Raw genomic sequence first — 6,063 nt, 5'->3', positions numbered from 1 at the left:
ATGTTTTTAACTGTAGTTTTTTACATTTTAAACTGCAATGTGTAAAAGATGATTATTGATGTTTTTAGTGCTTTTTAATGAATATTATTTGTCTGGCATTGGTGTTACAATTTTTTAATCACATTCACATTTTTCATCTTATTGTATAAAGCAAAAAAATAAAATAAGAAGTTGCAATTGTTCAAAATTGGTCATAAAACAAAATAGAAAATAGTCAAGATTGAATATGTTAATAGTTTTGAGGAGAAATAATTCAATGGTCAAAATCAACTATCAAAATAGTTGGAGGGCCAAAAGTAACTATCATAATAGTTGGAGGGCTTTTAGTTAGAACCGTTATGTTTAACGAAAAAATTGACGGAAGAACCATTGGTGATCCTTTCTGAAAGTTTGAGGTGCGATTTATTTTCAAAATAGTTTAAGGGCTAAAAGTAAGCGATCGAAGTAATTTGAGGGTCACCTAGATAATTTGCCATATATTATATAGTATATTACTATTATGTGGATGAGTCCCTCCAGGCTGGTATCAATGGGAGTGGCTCCGCCCTTGAGTGCAGATGAAAAATGTGAGTTTTCGAATTCACAATCTATTAACACATGTGATTAAGGTGGAAGGAGATGGCCTATTTAAGAGACCAAATAAACAACCAGAAATATATAACGCTAGTCCGATGTTTCAATCGCCGATGCCTAGGATTCATAATTCAAAATCAGTTTTGTTAAATTTTGTTGGAGGATTGTCAACTAAGCAATCAATATATATTTGGATCGTTTTGATGGGTCTAATCTGAGAAGCTGATGTGTGGTTTGTTGATTATTTAATTGATCATGATACACTTAGATAAGAGAAATATACTAACGAGGTTCTAATGGCATTCTAAGAGGCAAGACACTACAATGTTATAGTTGAGTTTCATCAATTGAAACAAACAGATACATTGAAAGATTACATATATGAATGGCGTGAATTGTGAGCGCTTGTCGCAGCTAAAAGCTTACCATAGAAGGAGGATTATTACATTCAATGTTTTATGGGAGGATTGTGTGATTAGCTAAAGGAATTACTAAAAATTATGGAACCTAACTTGTTAGACAAGGCTATTAAACTAGCAAAATCCAAAAATGAATTCCTAGATCAGATAGGTAAAGAGAAGAAGATAACAACGTTAGTAATAAGACTTGAAGAATCATCATGAATTTGATGAATCAAGATCAAGAATGGTAGAAATTATGAAATATTATTGAAAAAAAGTGAGCGGTGATTAACACTAATGTTTGATACATAACAAGGGTCATTTGTCCGATTCTTGTTTCAGTTAAAAAAATATATAAATTAGTCCTCAAAATATTACTTTCTATTTAAATAAGGTATTAAACTTATTATACTAACTAATTATCTTTAAACTTCATAATCTGCATAAATTAACTCAAAAATTAGTTAGTATAAAATTATAAATAACAAATTATAATACTTATCTTAATACTCCCCCCTTCAAGATGAACATCTTGGAGCAATAGCTTGGATCGAAGATAATTAAACATCGGAAAATCCAAAGTTTTAGTTAATATATTTGTAATTTGATTCTTGGTAGAAACATATGTCAGTTTGATAAAACCTGCTAGATAATGATTTCTAACAATATGTCAGTCAATGTCAAGATGCTTTGTACTTCATAAAATACTATATTTTCAGAAATATGAATTGCAACTTGATTATCGCAATATAATGTGACTGTAATTGGCATTTTAATTTGAAAATCTGTAAATAGATATGAAATCCATTTAATTTCACAAGATGTAGCTATCAAACAACGATACTCAGCCTCAGCTGATGATCTTGATGATCTAGAAACTATTGATTGTTTCTTGGTTTTCCAAGAGATAATAGAATTCTCAAGATAAATACAATAACATGTGAGTGATTTTCGAGTAAGAGGGAAAGATCCCCAATCTGAATATGCATAAGCCTGTAACTTAATTTCATTATCAAATGGATAGAATGTCCCAATAGAAGTAGTACCTTTTAAATATCTTACCACATGAAGAGAAACTTCCCAATGACAAATATATGGTTCATTCATGAACTGAGATAGTTGTTTCACAGCATATGTAATATAATGTCAAGTATAATTTAAGTAAAATAATCTTCCGACCAGTCTCCTGAACCTGTTTGGTTCAGGTATAGATTTATGCAGTTCTTCATGTAATTTGATACCCCTGATCATGGGGGTTTTAGTTGGTTTACAGCCAATTATACCAACATCATTTATTAGATATAGTATATACTTTCTTTGATTCACATGAATTCCATTGGCAACACGTATAATTTCTAGACTAAGATTTTTTTTCAATTCCAAGTTCTTTAATTTTGAATCAATTGATTTTTTAAGTATATAAATTTGATCAATATCATTTTCAGCTATCAATATATCGTCGACATAGATAAGTAGGGAAATAATATACTGATCACAATATTTAATATATAAGAATGATCATATTCTGATTTTTTAAAACCCATTTCATTCCAAATAAAGGATATTTCTGAATTCCATTGTGTGGAAGCTTGTTTGAGTTCATACAAGACTCTTATTTAGCTTACAAATAATGTTTTTAGAGTTAGATTGAAGACCATATAGAATTTTCATATAAATTTCTTCTTCAAGTGATCCATGAAGAAAAACATTATCAACATCAATTTGGTGTAAAAACCATCTTTTAGAAGTTGTTAAGACAATAATGAGTCTAACAGTAATATTTTTTACAACCGGTGTAAAACAATGATTAAAATCAATTTCACTCTTTTGATTGTAGCTTTTAGCGACAATTCTTGCTTTGCACTTGTAATTTAATATGTCATTATCATTCAATTTAGTTTTAAAAACTCACCTACATCCAATTGCTTTCTTTCTTTTAGGTAATTCTGTTAATTCTCAAGTTCTATTAACTCTTAAAGCTTCTAATTCATTATGCATAACTTTTACCCAATCTGGATTTTGTTAGGCTTGTAAATAAGTTTGAGGTGTTGAAGTATGATTAATGTTTGATAAAAGTTAATGTATTGATCATCTTTTAAAAAAGAATAAAAAGGGTAAGTGTTTGGTGTATATTTACTAGATTAATTGTGTGAAGTCTCAACTTGATTAACTATAAAATCATTCATCCAAGTTGGAGTGTGTTTGTGTCGATGACTTCTTCTACAATTTAGTTTAGAAACATTGTGATTTTGTGCAGTTTCTGTTTGAAAAATATTATGATCTACTTTAGTGATGTGTTCTTGCGAAGGTAATTCAAAAATACATTTACTAGTGTTTGATTTGGTTTTTCAGATTCATCTTCTGATGAGGAGATAGACATTTGATCTTCATTTAGAGGTATATTATTTTAAATTATTGGTTCCTCTTAAAAAGGAAAAATTTCTTCATTAAAAGTAACATCTCGAGATGTAGTGATTTCTCCCGAATAAAGTTGATAAACAAGATATCCTTTTTGGTTTGAAGGATATCCAATAAAAACACACTTTATGCCTCTATCTTGAAATTTTGACTTGATTGGTAGAGGATTTGTAATATAACAAAGACTACCAAAAACGTTTAGATTGTTATAGTCAAATTCAGTTTGAGTGAGCATATAAAAAAGGTGTTTTCCATTCTAAAACAGATATATGCATTATGTTTATCAAATATGTAACAGTAAGTAGAGATAATGACAAAAAACTAATGGGCACACTAGAATGTTTCAGTAAGGATTTTGTAACTTGTGTTAAATGTTTGTGTTTACGCTCCACAACTCCATTTTATTGTGGAGTATAAACACAGGTCTTTTGATGAATTATTCTTATATAATTAAAAAGTTCAAAACATTTAGCATTAACAAATTCTACTCCATTGTCACTTTAATTGTTTAAACACTCTATTATAATGATTTCAACCATGAGAAGAATATTTCTTATCTTATAAAAACAAGTGTTTTGTCTTTAAAAAAAAAGTTCATGTACATCTTGAAAAATCATCTACTATTGTAAGCATATAAGTTGTGTTTGTCAAAACTCTTCTTTATAAGGACCTGATAGATCAATGTGTATAAGATCAAACCTGTCTTTTGAAAAGGACAAATTGTTTTGAAAAGACATTCTATGAAAATTTGTAATTAGACAAGTTGAACAATGAGACATTTTATTCTAAAAAGATAAATATAATTTTCAAGACTTTATTAGATGGATGCCCACATCTTTGGTGCACCATCGCAAACTCACTAACATTGAAGGAATTTTCAGAAACAATGTGTACTCTTTCTTTATCGAAATTATTTAAAGTAGAAAATAAAACAAATATTTCCAACTCTTTTTCCAATTTCATAGATTTAATTTTGATAATGGTCCTGCAATACACAATTATTTTCCGAAAAAATGCAGGTTATCTTCTTATTATCTTGTATTAATTTTCTACTGAAATGAGGTTATATTTGAAATCTAGTGCAATAAGTACTTCTTTCAGGTTAAAATTCTCATTTAACCTTAAATCTCCAAATTCACTAATTAATTTGGAAAATCCATCTGCAAAATATAAAGATTTTTTTTGCTCCAACTTATGTATTTGTGTAAAAAGATTCCTATTATTGCATATGTGATTGCTAGCACCTGAGTCTATCAGCCACATATTCTTTCCTTTCTCTAAATGATTTAGGATCATTCTTAATTTAATAGCTATTAAAACATAAGAGTTAGTAGACTTACCTGCTTCAAAGTTTATGCTCTTTCCTTTTAAATTTCCTGCTCCATTTACATTCATCTTCATTTCTTTAAGGAGCCTCTGAATTGTTTTAAATTCTCCTTTAGAGATTTCAACTGGTGCATCTTCATCATTAGAAAATGGAGTGTTTGCGGCATATACTGCATTTCTTTTCCTTGGATTTTCCCACCATTTAGGATAGCCCAAAATTTTAAAACATTGTTTTTGTTAGGATTTGTATCTCCCAAATCCGACCTGTTTGAAAACAATCTGTAAAAATACAAGAAAGAAGAACACAAGAACACACAGATTTATAGTGGTTCACTCAAATTGAGCTACATCCACTTCAGCCACCACCAGATTTACTATGAAGAAGAAGAAGGAATACAGAGTTTTTGCCTCACACTTTATCTCTCTAGAATTCTGTCTTAAAAATGTAAACCCTTAATAATCACATATTTATAGGGTAAACATTCAGGTAATAAACCTAAATAACTTTGGTCAGGCCCAAGCCCAAAACCAAAAAGAAAACCCAATAAACTCTAATTAACAATGTAGAGTTTATTATAAGTGTAGGCTCCATAACTCAACAATCTCCCACTTGGAGACTAACTTCATCATCTCACGATCAGTAGTGGCTTTCCATTCGGTGTCTTAACGAAGAAGACCAACTGAAGTTGCACACAACTTCAGTTTCTCATTTGTCATAGTTTTCGTCAACATATCAGCTAGATTCTCACTCCCGGGAATCTTCTCAAGAGCTAATACTCCATCTTCTAAAGCTGACCGGATGAAATGATAACGAACCTGTATATGCTTCGTCCTGCCATGATAAACAGGATTCTTTGCCAAATGAATGGCACTCTAACTGTCGCATTGCAGCACACTTCCCTCGTAGTCTTGACCCAATTCTCGCAAAAAAGGTTGTAACCACATCATCTCCTTAGCAGCTTCTGTCACAGCAACATACTCTGCCTCACAACTAGAAATAGCAACAATCTTCTGCAATTTTGAAACTCAACTGATTGCAGTACCTCCTAGAGTATAAATATACCCTGTTGTACTCTTCCTACTATCAACATCACCACCATTGTCAGCATCAACATATCCTTCCAAACTCATATTAGACTTTCGAAAACACAAAGCGAGACTCGTACTTCCTCTTAAGTATCGTAGTATCCACATTACTGCTTCCCAATGTTGTCTACCCAGGTTGCTCATGAATCTGCTAACAACTCCCACTGCATGTGCTATGTCTGGTCTTGTGCAAACCATCGCATACATAATACAACCAATGGCAGAGGCATATGGAACAGTGGCCATGTAATTTTTCTCC

Source organism: Impatiens glandulifera, chromosome 5, assembly GCF_907164915.1.
Source record: "Impatiens glandulifera chromosome 5, dImpGla2.1, whole genome shotgun sequence".
In the NCBI taxonomy this organism is placed as follows: domain Eukaryota; kingdom Viridiplantae; phylum Streptophyta; class Magnoliopsida; order Ericales; family Balsaminaceae; genus Impatiens; species Impatiens glandulifera.
This window is presented reverse-complemented; position numbering follows the sequence as displayed.